The following is a 16,556-nucleotide window of genomic DNA, read 5'->3' on the forward strand; positions in this document are numbered from 1 at the left end:
TGTTAACTTCACATGATCCAGGACCACATAGACGGCGTCATTGCTTTGGCCGACAGAAATAATTGGAATGATGCTATCTCTCAGTGATGTTACAACTGACAAGTAGTGTCCAGAATCTAAGTTCTTTTCACTCTATGGAATATCCAAGCTGATCTATGGAGATATTTTTTTCTTTATCTGGGTTTCCTCTCCCTGATGACTGGGCAGTATGAGCCTAGAATTTAATATTTGTGGTTAGTACTTGGGACTGACAGTAAAATGTGCATTAGAACTTGGAAACAGAGAAATACTTTTGCTCTCTTGGAGTTAACACAAATAACACATGATGGATGAATACCTTAAAAAAACCCAGATGTGTCGAAGGTCAAAAGGAGGAATGGCAAGGACTGGAAATTAAATCAAATCCAGATGGACTGTGAGAGAAAGTGGTACCCTAATGTTACTGTTATATGTGAAGGACTTCTCTGGGAACAAGGAGGATGGGGGAGTTAAGCTGGAGACAAGAAAGACATCCTGAAGAGTAAGAATTGTCTGTGTGTCACCAGCTCTGCCCTTCAGCAAGGATGCTCTGACCAGCTAATACAAAAATTCCCACCCAATTGGCTATTACATTGATGTGATTATTGTCATAGAGTTTATTCGTTGTGCTGAGTGCTTTGTCATAACATCATTCAATCCCAGTAAAACCGTAGGTGATTATCATTACCCCCACTTAGGCCTGGGTTCACCAAGGCTGAGAGAGGCTAAATAATTTATTCCATATCTCACAGCTAGTTTGTGGCCGAGCTGGAACTTGAGCCCAGACTGTCTGAAATGGAAGACCAGACTCTTAATTCCCTGCTCTAGTGCTTCTCACATATGCATGTGTGTTTCCCCCACCTGGGGGTGGGGGAGATTAGGCCACCACACACTGATCCCACTGACCTTCAAAATCATTTAACTAACATACTCATTTTTTAAAAAAGAGTTTATTTAGAAAGTATCATAGTGTAAACAAATTGTACCACTTGGGTTTTCTTTTAATACAAGACTCATGATTCAAAGCTGAAGCCACTCATGAGGGTTGTGCTTCTCTAGAAAGTTGGGTTTTTTTTTTTAAAGAACATTTGTGAACCATACATAATTAATAAAGATTTCCTTTAAGGCAGAAGCTGGCCAAGATCCTGCTCTGTTGTGTTCTGCCGCAGACAGCGGAAGTAGTCTTGTTTCTCAGATTCTCACCCCCAGTTACTATGTGTCCACTGAGCGTCCCTCCCAAGCATGGGAAGTTGGTAAAAAAGTGTTGGAAATTAAGGGATTATTATGAGAAATAACTCGATGGCAAAGAACATACAGGTACGTATCTTAAGGGAGCCTAGTCCAACGGTGTTTCTTTTTAAGTGTGACAGTAAAAATACTTAACAACTAGGATGACATGGCTTACAAGGATGTTGGTAGGGGTAGCACTGTGGCCTGTCAGCCCTGACCCAGCCTCGCCTACTTCACTCTTTGGTCTTGAGGTCAACTTAATCCCACTCTTCATACAGCTGAGAGGTGACTTCCTCCAGGGCAGACAAAGTACAGTAAGCTTCTAAAACAATCACTTAGAAGCAGAATCTGAAGTTGCTTCCAGCTTGGGCCCTGTATAGGGCTGGAGCACCTCCCGGCTCCTGATACCCAGACCTGGGAAAGCTCATCCAGGTCCTCTTGCCCCAGGTGGCAAATATAGCTCGAATCTTTCTGAGTTGTCAACTATACTGGTTGGGGTAGACCAAACTACAGTGGCTCAAGCATAGTAGAAGTTTATTTCTCTCTCAGTCAACAACTGAAACAAGGTTAGCAAGTGGATCTCCTCTGCGTGGAGAGCCAGCAAGTCAAGTTCCTTCCCTCTTATGTCTTGACCAGCCCCCTTCCAGTCTTCTTTTCACTCGTAACAAGCTGGCAAAAGGAGACACGAAGAGATGGAAGAGGTTTTGGATCAGACACAGTTGAGTTCAAATATGAACTCTGCCATTTGCAAGCTATAGCCTAAGCGTGAGCCCTCTGAGCCTCAGTTCCTCATCTGAGGGTTAAATGAGGTGTCACATATTGAGTACCGTGCTCAGCTCAATAAGTAGTAGTTATTTATTATTAGGTACCTGGCATACTTTCCTAAAAACCACTCTGCGAAATTAGCATTATCCCCATTTTACAGAGGAGGAAACTGAGGTCACACAGCAGGTAAATGGCAGAGTTGGGACTATAATCTAAAACACAGGTTCCTAACCACTGAACAATACTTTCTCATAAGTGAGGGAATAACTGGCCTCCGGCAGGAGAGAACTGAGTTCCTTTCGCTCTTTTTAAATGTTTTCAATATTAACTAGATCTAGAACAGAACTGGCAGATCACTCTCCTTTTCCCATCTACCCTAGGTCTGAAGAAAGGCAGGCTGCCTTCAGTAAATTGTATGGCATCAACGGCCTGCCAGCGACCAGCATGTGGAAATGCTTGCTGACGCAGACCAAAAGTGAACTTGAATAACTTCTGTTTCATTTCCAAAAGAGACCATTTAAAATGTTTCCTTTTAGAAAGTAACTACCAGAAAAGGTCATACTTTAAGAAAACAAGTTTGGATGGCGAGGATAGAATTTTTTTTTTTTTAATATTATTTTACTTTTTACAAGTTAGAAACCATATGGAATTTCCACTTTCACATAGCTCATAAATGACTTTGCCTGGTTTTCTTGAAACTTGATCCTCCAAACTCCAAACTCAGCAAAGTTTGAGGATGAGTTGGTGTCTGGAACTGATATTCCAAAGGCTAGCTTGTGATACAGGATGAATTGTTCAGGAAGGAAGGAAGGCTTATAGATTGCAGGGAATGGGACATCTTTTTCAGCTATCAAGTTTTGACCTGATCTTACCTCTCAAAGCCCTAATAACTTTTCTGTTTCTGGACTAAAAAAGTACTCTGCTTGTGACTAACTTTTGACATTTCCAAGGAATGAGGACAATTAGTACACTGCCCTAAGAGCATTTTTATGCCATGATCTATATGCAAAGCAAGCAAAGTTGTATGACAGATAGAGGCTCCCTGGCCATCTATTTATTAAATGTCTTTTGGATTAATATTTTTTAAGTTATTCATCATTTGTTTTTGTTTTTTTTTAAAGATTTTATTTATTTATTTGACAGAGAGAGAGATAGCGAGAGCAGGAACACAAGCAGGGGGAGTGGGAGAGGGAGAAGCAGGCTTCCTGCCGAGCAGGGAGCCTGATGTGGGACTCGATCCCAGGACCCTGGGATCATGACCTGAGCCAAAGGCAGACACTTAATGACTGAGCCACCCAGGTGCCCTATTCATCATTTGTTTAATGAGGATGTGGTTGTGACTGAGAAAAGTAATTTTTATTTTTTTCACTTAAGGGTATTTTCTACTTTGGCATAAGGAGGAGCAACATACATTTTGCTGATTATGTAACAAGGCTGTGAAAACTAGAGGTAGTTGGCACATATTTATAATGTGTTGGATGAATCTTTATGGGTTGTTGGGCTAGCCTGATCCTCAATCTCGTTCTGAATACTAGCCTTCCCTTGTATCAGTTAGCACTTGCTGAGTAACAAATCATCCCTGAATATAATGGATTAAAAACAACCATTTGTTTTTACTCACTAGTCTATGGGTCCAATGGGCATATTGGCTGACCTGGGCTGGGCTTGACTGATACTGGCTGGGCTTGTTTATGTGTTTCCTTTGAGCTGGTAGGTTGGTTGGGAGCTTCCTGGTTTAGAAAGGTCTCTGCATGAATCAACTCTTCACCAAATGGTCTCTCATCTTATACCTGAGTAGCCCAGATTTTTTCTCATGGTGGGAACAGAAGTCCAAAGTAGAAAAAGATCACACATACACAGTCTCCTATGATATTGCTTGACATGTCACCCCTTCTACTTCATTCTTTTAGCCAGACTAAGTCACAGATTTAAGGGATTGGGAAATGGACTTTCCCAGATGATATGAAGAACTGCAAAGTCACATGGCAATGAGCATGGATATATAAGGGTGGATGGAGAATTGGGGCTATACTTACAGTCCATCTACCATGACCTATAACAGTAATATAAAGTGAATGAAGTTTGTCTTTGGTAACTCACTGTTCCCATTCCTATAGCATATGTTAGTTGAAAGCTTAGCAGATTTGAAGTCCAAGACCAGACTCAAGTTTGAGCTCTGCCATTTCTTTTCACAAGTCATTCTGCTCTCTGAGCATTGATTTGTTTATCTTTAAAATGCTATGATGACATCAGTCCACCTGCTTTCTGGGTTTGTTTTGTTTATGTTATATATGTTTTTTTGTTTATGTTATTTTTTATGTTATACACATATATTTGTATATATTATATATGTATACATATATAATGTTATGTATATGTTATATACCCTCATGTATGTAACAAGTAAGGTTAAAAAGGGACCCTTTCTCTTAGATGTTCAAAGCCTTTATGTTGGTTCTTAGCCTCTGAAGCCCCTCCCCTACTCCCCCCCTCACCCTGTTCCCACTCCATGCAAATATCTTTGCTCTACTTAGGTTTGTCTTTCCAAACCCCTCCTCCCACCCTGTTCTGGACCTGCCCCAATTCTGACTTTATGCCTCCATTAAAGTCAACCCTCCTAATGTCTTTTTCTTGCCTTGAAATTGTTTAGCTTGAAATGGATAAATGACTTCAACCAAAAATGGTATTGATTCTAGATAAAATTACCATTTTAACATCAGCCTTCTCAGGAGAACAGAACTATTTCCACACTTCTGTTAAGCTCTGCTGGGTTCTCAAAGCACTTTGCCTGCACTTCTTCAGTAATTACAACTGTTTCTTGAACACTGATAAGGGCTTTGGATACATTTTTCCTCCTCATATTGACTAGATGTCAAGAGTTCAACCCTGCCATGACTAGCTGTGTGATTTTGGGTACAGCATTTCCTTATGTTTTATTTTTCTCACCTCTAAACTGAGGAAATTTGACACATTGACCTTGAGAGGCCCTTACAACTCAGAACTTAAGATATTCTAGAATATTTATAAAGTAAAATGTGGAGAATCCAGTATTGTTTTGAATATTTCTTTATTTTGTGGTTTAGTAAATCAAGTATTCTCTAGCCAGTGATGACTTAGAAAAGAGGAACTCATAATCATAACTAAAATAACTAGTATTTATTGAGTAGGCTTAGATTCTTGCTCGACAAGACGTTGCTATAAAAATCTTCTCATCTTTGTTTTACAGTTCCATGTCAATTGAAGAGTTGTCACACTGTCATAAGACAATGGTTATATCTGAGAAATGTTTTCTATATAGAGGGGTGGATGCCGAGGAAGAAAAAAAAGTAAGGAGAGAAGAAGGAAGGGAAGAAACTGATACTTACTGAACTCTTACTGCATGTGTGGTGAGAAACAGTTACATACACATGATCCTTGGTAGAGATGGCTAGGTGTTCTTCAAGTTCTAGGTCCTTCTCTTCTGGGCCCTCAGCCTGGTTATATGGCCCAGCCTCCTGCAGGTGGCGTGTCTATGTGCCTGAGTGCCACTTGACAGAATGTGAGTGGAAGTGATATGTTCCGCCTTCAGGTCTGACTTGAAAAAAGCCTTGCAAACATACTTCTCCCACTTTTGCCCACTTCCAGCTTACTTAGATGGAAATGATGCTCATGGTGATCTTGAAAGTCATTTGTTGAAGATAGCAGAACTGCTATCAACCTCTTACCCAGAATCTTTGAGGCATTGTACATTTGGGAGTCCATTTGTTGCAACAGTTTAACATCTCCTTGCCAATAGATAACATTAAATTTCAAACCATCTCTATGAGGTGGAGACTATTTTTATTTTTATAGAAGAGAAACAGGCACAAAGTGAGGAGGTAACTTTCTTGGGTTATATAAGTGGCAAAGCAAGGTTTAAACTCTAGTTTTACACAGAAGACTCCAAACGTTCCGTTCAGGCAGAGAGAAAAGCCTACCAGAATTTTACAGTGGAAATTCTCTTCATATTTCTACAGGTTGGACAAAGGACATCTTTTTATGAATTAATGAGCTAAGATAGTAATTCCTATGACATTCTGAACTCAAGACAAACAAGAGGCAATGTGCCATAATGGTGTTAGTCTGACATGATCTAAATCTGCCATTTGCTACCTCTATAGGCAAATCATTTAACTTCTTTGGGTCACAGCTTTCCTATCTGGAAAATTAAAAATTTAAATTAAAAAAAAATTTGCCCAAGAACCATTGATGAATGGCTATCTATTAAAGTTTTCTGTTCCCACTTCTCTTTTATCAATAGCCCTTTCTCAAAAAAAATAACTACCCTCTATCCAACTGAATCCTGTAAAGTTGCTCTCTCCTGGGGTGTAAAAACCTTCAAAAAATAGGGTTGAGTATTAAAAGAAATAATATTTTGAAGATTAAAAGAAATAATAGACAGGAAATACCTAGCACAAGGCCTAGCATATAATAGGTGCTCAGTAATATCCTTTTAATAAGGCAAAAATGAATCCTTAATAGTACGGTGTTTGGCTCTGTGTTCAGAGTTGCTTGAGCGTTCCGGGTTTCCTTTTCCTGAATTTATCTATTGGGATGTGATTTGCCTTACTATTAGCGTAAGTCATAAGCATCCTGCACTGTTTTTCAGGAAAAGGGGGTAATTTGGGCTGTGGCCATGTTCTCATTAGAGAAAATGAAGGCAGTTAATGGTTAGTGTTCAGAACAACAAAGCTCTTTTAGTTGCTTAGCAACTGAAGCTGGGGGGCGGGGTGTGTGGGCAGAGTGTATGGAAGCAGAGGGAGAGAGAAAAACAGAGGAGTATAAAAAGTGAATTTAATGTACAGGTCATTCCCAGGTGGGTGAAAAGAGATGTATGCTTATAGCTCTGGTATTTATAGCTGTAGGTTATTTGTTACATGACTGGAAAATTTAATGAAATATTTTTAAATTCAGCAGTGGTAAGTTACAGTGGACATTTATTGTTCCAGTGCAATATGTAAACTGTTTATTTAGCATGTTGATACGAATGGAATACGGGAATGATTTAGATGTCATCTAGATTTGGAAATTTGTCCTTCTAAACAGACACTACTGCCACCGTGTGGACAATGCTGGGAGCCTACTGGGAGCCGAACGGTGAGGGACAGGCTGAGAGGGTCCATCCCTGGGGAACGTGGTAGTGGTCTGCAGGCGGTTTGCTCATGTACCCCTTAGAATAATTTTGAAAAATTCTGGTCTATTTTTAGGTTGGTATGTAAAAATTTTAATTATAAGTTGAAATGGTTGTTAGGAATATAATCTCCTATGGTTGTGAATATCACCATTTTAAAATAAAACTGCCATTATCACTCCTTTAAATGTATACAGTGGACTCTAAATGCCATAGGGATTGGATATATATATGTATATATATGTATATAGATATGCACATATGCTATGTGTATATATATAAACACATAGATAATATTTTAAAAATTACATGAACAAGTTCTTTTAAATGAGTAACATTCACATGATTCCTTTTCTCCCTTAAACTTACATTTGAATTCCACTTCCCCAGCAGACTTATGTCCTAATGTTTCATACAGATATATGTTATATATAAGTATATAACATTAGGCATATAATGTACATATATTTTATATATATTTTTCTTCTTTTTAAAAAAAGATTTATTTGAGAGAGAGAGAGAGAGCACAAGCAGGGGGAGCAGCAGAGGGAGAGGGAGAAGCAGACTCCCTGCTGAGTAGGGAGCCCAACGCGGGGCTCGATCCCAGGACCCCGAGATTATAACCTGAGCTGAAGGCAGATGCTTAACCGACTGAGCCACCCAGGTGCCCCATATGTTTTTCTTAACAAAACTAAGTATATAAATTAGAATTTATTTATTTATTTTCAGATTTTTGGCCCCCGGCTGGCTCAGTCGGTAGAGCATGCAACTCTTTTTTTTAATTTAAATTTAATTAATTAATATATAGTGTATTAGTTTCAGAGGTAGAGGTCAGTGGTTCATCAGTTGTATATAACACCCAGTGTTCATTACATCATGTACCCTCCTTAATGCCCATCACCCAGTTACCCCATCCTTCTACTCCCCTCCCCTCCAGCAACCCTCAGTTTGTTTCCTATGGTTAAAAGTCTCTTATGGTTTGTCTCCCTCTCTGATTACATCTTGTTTTATTTTCCCTCCCTTCCTCTATGCTCCTCCGTTTTGCTTCTTAAATTCCACATATGAGTGAAATCATATGATAATTGTCTTCCTCTGGCTTATTTCGCTTAGCATAATATCCCTAGTTCCATCCACGTTGTTGTATATGGCAAGATTTCATTTGTTTTGATGGCTGCATAATATTCCATTGTATATATATACCACCTCTTCTTTATCCATTCATCTGTCAATGGACATCTGGACTCTTTCCATAGTTTGGCTATTGTGGACATTATTGCTATAAACATTGGGGTGCAGGTGCTCCTTCAGATCACTACATTTGGATCTTTGGGGTAGATACCTAGTAGTACAATTGCTGGGTCATAGGGTAGCTCTATTTTCAACTTTTTGAGGAACCTACATAATGTTTTCCAGAGTGGCTGCACCAGCTTGCATTCCCACCAACACTGTAGGAGGGCTCCCCTTTCTCCACATCCTCGCCAACATTTGTTGTTTCCTGGCTTGTTAATTTTAGCCATTCTGACTGGTGTGAGGTGGTATCTCATTGAGGTTTTTATTTATATTTCCCTCATGCTGAGTGATATAGAGCATTTTTTCATGTGTCTGTTGGCCATTTGGATGTCTTCTTTGGAGAAATGTCTTTTTGAGTCTTCTGCCCATTTCTTGACTGGGTTATTTGTTCTTTGGGTGTTGAGTTTGATGAGTTCTTTATAGATTTTGGATACTAGCCCTTTATCTGATATGTCATTTGCAAATATCTTCTCCCATTCTGTCAGTTGTCTTTTGGTTTTATGGACTGTTTCCTTTGCTGTGCAAAAACTTTTTATCTTGATGAAGTCCCAATAGTTCATATTTGCCCTTGCTTCTCTTGCCTTTGGAGAGGTGTCCAGCAAGAAGTTTCTGCAGCTGAGGTTGAAGAGGTGGCTGCCTGTGTTCTCCTCAGGATTTTGATGGATTCCTGTCTCACATGTTTGGTAGAATTCCATCCAGCCCTGGACTCTTTCTTTGTTGGGAGATTTTTGATTACTGCTCTAATTTCCTTGCTGGTTTTGGGTCTGTTCAGGTTTTCTATTTTTTTTCTGTTTCACTTTTTGTAGTTTATATGTTTCTAGGAATGCATCCTAATTCGTTGGCATGTAGTTGCTCATAATATGTTCTTATAATTGTTTGTATTTCTTTGGTGCTGGTTGTGATCTCTCCTCTTTTATTCATGATTTTATTAATTTGGGTCCTTTCTCTTTTCTTTATAAGTCTGGCTAGGGGTTTATCAATCTTATTCTTTTGAAGAACAAGGTCCTAGTTTCGTTGATCTGTTCTACTATTCTTTTGGTTTCTATTTCATTGATTTCTGCTCTAATCTTTATTAATTCTTTTTTAAAGCTTTTATTTATTTATTTGTCAGAGAGAGGGAGAGAGCACAAGCAGGGGAAGCAGCAGGCAGAGGGAGAAGCAGGCTTCCTGCTGAGCAAGGAGCCCAATGTGGGACTTGATCCCAGGACCCTGGGATCATGACCTGAGCCGATGGCAGATGCTTAACTGACTGAGCCACCCAGGCATTGTATAATCTTTATTAACTCTTGTCTCCTGCTTGGTTTAGGCTTTATTTGCTGTTCTTTCTCCAGCTCCTTTAGGTGTATGGTTAGGTTGTATATTTGAGACTTTTTTTGTTTCTTGAGAAAGGCTTGTATTGCTATATATTTCCCTCTTAGGACCGCCTTTGTTGCATCCCAAAGTTTTGAACAGTTTTGCTTTCATTTTCATTTGTTTCCATGAATTTTTAAAATTCTTCCTTAATTTCCTGGTTGACCCATTCATTCTTCAGTAGGATGCTCTTTAACCTCCATGCATTTGTGTTCCTTCCAAATTTCCTCTTGTGAATGAGTTCAAGCTTCAAAGCATTGCGGTCTGAAAATATGCAGGGAATACTCCCAATCTTTTGGTACCAGTTGAGACCTGATTTGTGACCCAGTATATGATCTATCCTGGAGAATGTTCCATGTCCACTCGAGAAAAATGTGTATTCTGTTGCTTTAAGATGAAATGCTCTGAATATATCTGTGTAATCCCTCTGGTTCAGTGTGTCATTCAAAGACCTTGTTTCCTTGTTGATCTTCTACTTAGAAGATCTGTCCATTGCAGTAAGTGGGGTGTTGAAGTCCCCTATGATTATTGTAGTATTAGCAATGTGTTTCTTTAATTTTGTTATTAATTAGTTTAGATAACTGTCCCAAATTAGGAGCATAAATATTTACAATTTTTAAATCTTCTTGTTGGATAGACCCCTTAAGTATGATATAGTGTCCCTCTTCATTTCTCTTTAGAGTCTTTGGTTTGTTTGTTGTGTTTTTTTAAAAATTTTATTTAATTATTAGAGCAACTGCACACAAGCGGGGGGGGGTTGGGTAGGAGAAGCAGACTCCCCACTGAGCAGGGAGCCCGATGTGGAATCAATCCCAGGACCCTGAGATCATGACCTGAGCTGAAGGCAGACGCTTAGCTGACTTAGCCACCCAGGTGTCCCTATGGTCTTTGGTTTAAAATCTAATTTGTCTGATATAAGGATTGTTATCTCAGCTTTCTTTCGATGTCTGTTAACATGATAAATGGTTTTCCACCCCCTCACTTTCAATCTGGAGGTGTCTTTGGGTCTAGAATGAGTCTCTTGCAGACAGCATATCAATGGGTCTTGCTTTTTTATCCAATCTACTACCCTGTGTCTTTTGATTGGGGGCATTTAGCCCTTTTACATTCAGAGTAACTATTGAAAGATATGGATTTAGTGCCATTGTATTACCTGTAAAGTCACTGTTTCTGTAGATTGTCTCTGTTCCTTTCTGGTCTGTGTTACTTTTGGGCTCTCTCTTTGCTTAAAGGATCCCCTTTAATATTTCTTGCAGGCTGATTTGGTGATCAGAAATTCTTTTAGTTTCTGTTTGTCCCAGAAGCTCTTTATCTCTCCTTCTATTCTGAATGACATCCTTGTTGGATAATGTATTCTTGGCTGCATATTTTTCTCATTTAGCACCTTGAATATATCATGCCAATCCTTTCTGACCTGCCAGGTCTCTGTGGACAGGTCTGCTGACAGCCTTATGTTTCTACATTTGTAGGTTAAGGATCTCTTGTCCCAAGCTGCTTTCAGGATTTTCTCTGTCTCTGAAATTTGCAAGCTTCCCTATTGTATGTTGAGGTGTTTACCTATTTTTATTGATTTTGAGGGGGGGTTCTCTTTGCCTCCTGGACTTGAATGCCTGTTTCCTTCTCCAGATGAGGGAAGTTCTCAGCTGTAATTTGCTCCAATATACCTTCTGTACCCCCCCTTTCCTCTTCCTCTGGGATCCCAATTATTCTAATATTATTTTGCTTTATGGTATCGCTGATCTCTTGAATCCTCCCCTTGTGATCTAGTAGCTGTTTATCTCTCTTTTTCTCAGTTTTGTTATTCTCCATCACTTTATCTTCCATGTCACTGATCCTCTCTTCTGCCTAGCAGTTATACTAGCAGTTAGAGCCTCCATTTTTTATTGCATCTCAGTAATACCCTTTTTGATTTTGGCCTAATTAGATTTTCGTTCTTTTATTTCTCCAGAAAGGGATTCTCTAGTGTCTTCTATGCTTTTTTCAAGCCCAGCTAATATCTTTATAATTGTTATTCTGAATTCTAGCTCTGACATTTTACTAGTATCCCTGTTTATTAAGTCTCTGGCAGTTAGTACTGCCTCTTGTTCTTCTTTCTGGGGTGAGTTTTTCCATCTTGTCATTTTGTCCAGAGAAGAATAGATGAACAAGAGAACAAAATACAAAAATATTAACCATGACCCCAGCAAAATATATTCTAAACAAACCGGAAGAGATCAGAAACCAAAAATGAAAAAAAGCGAGAATATAATCAAACAGGTGGACAGAATAGGGTAATATAATACACTAGGTCTTGGGTGTATTTTGGTCTGTTTTTTAGAAGAAACTAGATCCGAAAATTATAAAGAAAGAAAAACTTATCTATATACAAAACCAAAATTGAATACAATGAAAGAAAGCCAAAAATGAAGGAAAAAAAATATATATATAATGTAAATGTAAAAATGAAAATTAAAAAAGACTTAAAAAAAGAATTGATAAGGGGCACCTGGGTGGCTCAGTGGGTTAAGCAACTGCCTTTGGCTCAGGTCATGATCTCAGGGTTCTGGAATCAAGCCCTGTGTTAGGGTCCCTGCTCAGTGGGGAGCCTGATTCTCCCTCTCCCTCTGCCTGCTGCCCCCTCTGCTTGTGCTCTCTCTGTCAAATAAATAAATAAAATCTTTAAAAAAAGGAGTTGATAAAATAAACTAGTTGAAATGGAAAAAAAGAAAGAAGAAATTTTAAGTGAAAGACTAAAGAATCATGAGAAAAAACCTTGAATTCTATATACTATTTTCCCCTGGCACTAGAGTTTTGTAGGTCTGTGTGATCGGTAAACTTGGTCTTAGCTGGCTGTTCTTTTCTTTTTTTTTTAAAGATTTTATTTATTTGTTTGACAGAGAGAGACACAGCGAGAGAGGGAACACAAGCAGGGGGAGTGGAAGAGGGAGAAGCAGGCCTCCCGTGGAGCAGGGAGCCCGATGCGGGGCTTGATCCAAGGACCCTGGGACCATGACCTGAGCCGAAAGCAGATGCTTAATGACTGAGCCACCCAGGCACCCCCTTAGCTGGATGTTCTTGCTGATCTTCTGGGGGAGGGGCCTGTTGTGTTGATTCTCAAGTTTCTTTGCCTGAGCAGAATTGCACGGCCCTTGCTAGAGGGGTCAGGCTAAGTAAGCTGCTCCAGATTGCTCTCTGTGGCTTTTGTTCCCTGAAGGGTTTCTGCCGCTTTATAGGATGAGAATGAAAATTGTGCCTCCCTATTCTCCAGCCCCAGAGCTGAAAGATAGCGGCCCCCACCATTCAGTGTGCCATCAGGGAAAAGCAGTGAATCACTTTTTTTCTCCCTGTTTTCTGTCCACACTCTGTGATCACCCAGCCTGTGACCAAGTGTTTTTATCTTAGGCATATGACCCCGATTTGAGTCTCCAAACTCTGCAGACTCCTGCAGTGCGCACCTAAGCTGCTCCGCCCAGGCGGATGGAGGAGGGTCTCACCCCTGCTTGCTGGGCCCCTGCTGGGAGTGGTCACCTGATTTTGCAGCAGTTCATGGTTTATGGCAACACCGAGCTGAAAGCTCACTCCTTGGCTCATTGACTACAGCTGGCTTCCCCACTCTGAATCTTGGGAGCTCTGCGGCACTCAGACACCCCCGTTCTTTCTGTGACTCTGGGGATCCTGAGACCACACTGTCCCACCTAGGATTCTGCCCTCCTTCACCACCTGAGCACCTTTCAAGCAGGAATGTCCCTCACCCGAGCAGACTTCTAAACATTCTGATTTTGTGCTCCACTGCTCTATCACTTTCCGGTAGCTGGCTGATGGAAGCCCCCCCCTGCCCCGCCACGGTTTATCTTCCAATATATTGCCTCAGATTCATTTCTCTACACCTCCTACCTTGAAAAAAAAAAAAGTCACTTTTCTATTTGTAGAATTGCAGCAATTCTTTTCTTAGATCTCAGGTTGAGCTCACAAGTGTTCAAATTGATTTGATAGCTATATAACTGAATTCCAGGGACCAGATGAAACTAGGGTCCCCTCCACCTCCACCATCTTCCTCCAAGTCTATAAATTAGAATTTAAATTATAACATTTTTCTGTGACTATAAGGCTTTAGTTATCTATGCTTTTTAGTACACAATTGATTAAAAAACACAAATATATTACAAATGTTCATCAATAATTATTAAACATTATAAAGTAGTGCTTTATTTGGAAATCTGCATCTTAGATGGGGCTTTAAAAAATTAGTTCACTTATTTATGATGAAAATTCATTATTGCTAGAATTATAAAATGATCAGCATCAATACTACAGGTATTTATCATTTTTTTTTTTTCCAGTTGTAAGCCTCAAGAAACTTCATTCACAGAAATAAGTAATGAGGCTGGAAGAAGTTTTATTAGGCATTGTAACCCAATTCTTTAACTGATTTCTGAGTTACTTGCCAAATGACATAGTTTGTTCTATCTATCTATCTATCTATCTATCTATCTATCTATCTATCTATCATCATCTATCTATCTATCATCTATCTATCATCTATCTATCTATCTATCCATCTATCTATCTATTTAGAATCAGTGACAACTGGCTTAGTTTTGCTTCAGTGGTGTTGACAATGAAAGAATTGGAAGCTCCCTGACCTGAAAAAGGATTTGGTACCCAGTCATTAGAATTATTTACTTTCTCAGCACAGATACCAATATTTAAAATAATCTCTGTGATGAACTTCCTATAGATTTTATACTTCAACCAGTGCACCTTTGTAATCTTTAGGTGGAACGTTAACTCTTCTTCTTTAATGGGAGAAAAGGCTTAGAAAGAGGAGATGGGAACAGAGTATTATAAAAAGACAACACAACATAACGCTTCATACCAGAGTAACAGTTGGCCAGAGATTACCAAGGCTATCAAGTTTATCAATTTTAGAAATTACCAAGATTATCAGTTATGATGATTTAAAAATGAATACAAATGGAATTTGAAGATGGAAGGGAAGTTGACTCCCTTAAAAATTATTTGCATATATTCCTATCCTTTGAAAACTCATTACACATCCCAGTTTGAAATCACTGGTTTATCCCAAAATCCACTCTGTGATGATGCTTGCCTGAAGTCTGATACCAAATTGGGCTGTGGCAGTAGGGGCTGAGGTGGGCATAGTTAAGTTTTCAAAGTGCTGAATTAATAGAGTTTAAATAACTCTTTCTTATTTTGTTTAGTCTTCTGCATTAAAAAGAAAGAGAGAGAAATGGTGTTGTGAGATGTTAATAGTGATTTTGAAAGCCCATGCTATGGCGATTCCTCATTTATTATGTTTTTTTAAATTGTGACAGTTAGGATAGCCTAAATTAAGCTAATTAACCCCAAATCTCAGCGATATGGGTACAAGTTTTATTTATGCTCATGCAACATGGTCATTGCAGGTTGGCTATAGCTCTGCTCCTTGCTTAAACTGTGACAGCGCAACTCCTCCTTGAGACATGTGGTTTCTTGGCAGAGGGAAAAACAGACCTAGAAAACCATGAGCAGTCTCTTAAAACTTCTGCTCCAAAGGGACCCCCATCACTTCCTTCTATATTTCTTTGGAAAAGTAAGTGTATAACCTCTGCTGAGTCCAACACGGTAAGGATATACAAACTTCCTCCAGGAAGGGGCAGCAGATATCCTGACTGGTGTTATCACCTCCTGCACCTGTGAAAACCCCAAATCCAAGAACCACTGACTTATAGTAAAGAGATGGTGATCATTTTCTAAAATTATTATATTAAAATATAAATATATAAAATATAAAAATACTTATTTTAGTTTTAAAATTATAAAATATTTCCAACACACAGAAAAGTAGATATTAACATAGTAAAAACAGGAGTACTTCTATTCTAAAATTACCAACTGTTAACATTTGCCGTATTGACTTCAGATCCCCTTGTTAAAAAAGAAATAGGGGTGCCTGGTGGCTCAGTTGGTTAAGTACTGACTTTTGGTTTAGACTCAGGTCATGATCTCAGGGTTGTGAGATGGAGCCCTGCGTTGGGCCCAACTCTTGGTATGGAATCTGCTTGAGATTCTCTCCCTCTCCCTCTGCTACTCCCCACCTCGCATGCACGCTCTCTTGCTCTGTCTCTAAAATAAATAAATAAATAGAATCTTTTTTAAAGATTTTATGTATTTATTTGACAGAGAGCACAAGCAGGGGGAGAGGCAGGCAGAGGGAGAGGGAGAAGCAGGCTCCCTGCTGAGCAAGGAACCCCATGCCGGACTTGATCTCAGGACCCTGGGATCATGACCTGAGCCGAAGGCAGACGCTTAACCGACTGATCCAATGAGACACCCCTAGAATCTTTTTTAAAAGAAGAAACGAAACATTGTAGATGAAGTTGAAGTACACCACCAACCCCATATCATTCCCCTTTTAAACCCCTACCTTCTAAGAAGTAACTATCCTGATGCAAGAGTATATTCTTTGTGTCTATTCTTTTATATATTTATTATAAAAGTGCTTTAAAAATATACATAATGAGAGGCGCCTGGGTGGCTCAGTCGTTGAGCGTCTGCCTTCGGCTCAGGTCATAATCCCGGGGTCCTGGGATCAAGCCCCGCATCGGGCTCCCTGCTTGGCGGGAAGCCTGTTTCTCCCTCTCCCACTCCCCCTGCTTGTGTTCCTGCCCTTGCTATCTCTCTCTCAAATAAAATAAATAAAATCTTTAAAAAAATATATATATATACATAATGTAAAATGTACATGTCTTTTACATTTTACTTTTTCCACTCA

This window comes from Halichoerus grypus, chromosome 6 (genome assembly GCF_964656455.1).
Source record: "Halichoerus grypus chromosome 6, mHalGry1.hap1.1, whole genome shotgun sequence".
Lineage (NCBI taxonomy): Eukaryota > Metazoa > Chordata > Mammalia > Carnivora > Phocidae > Halichoerus > Halichoerus grypus.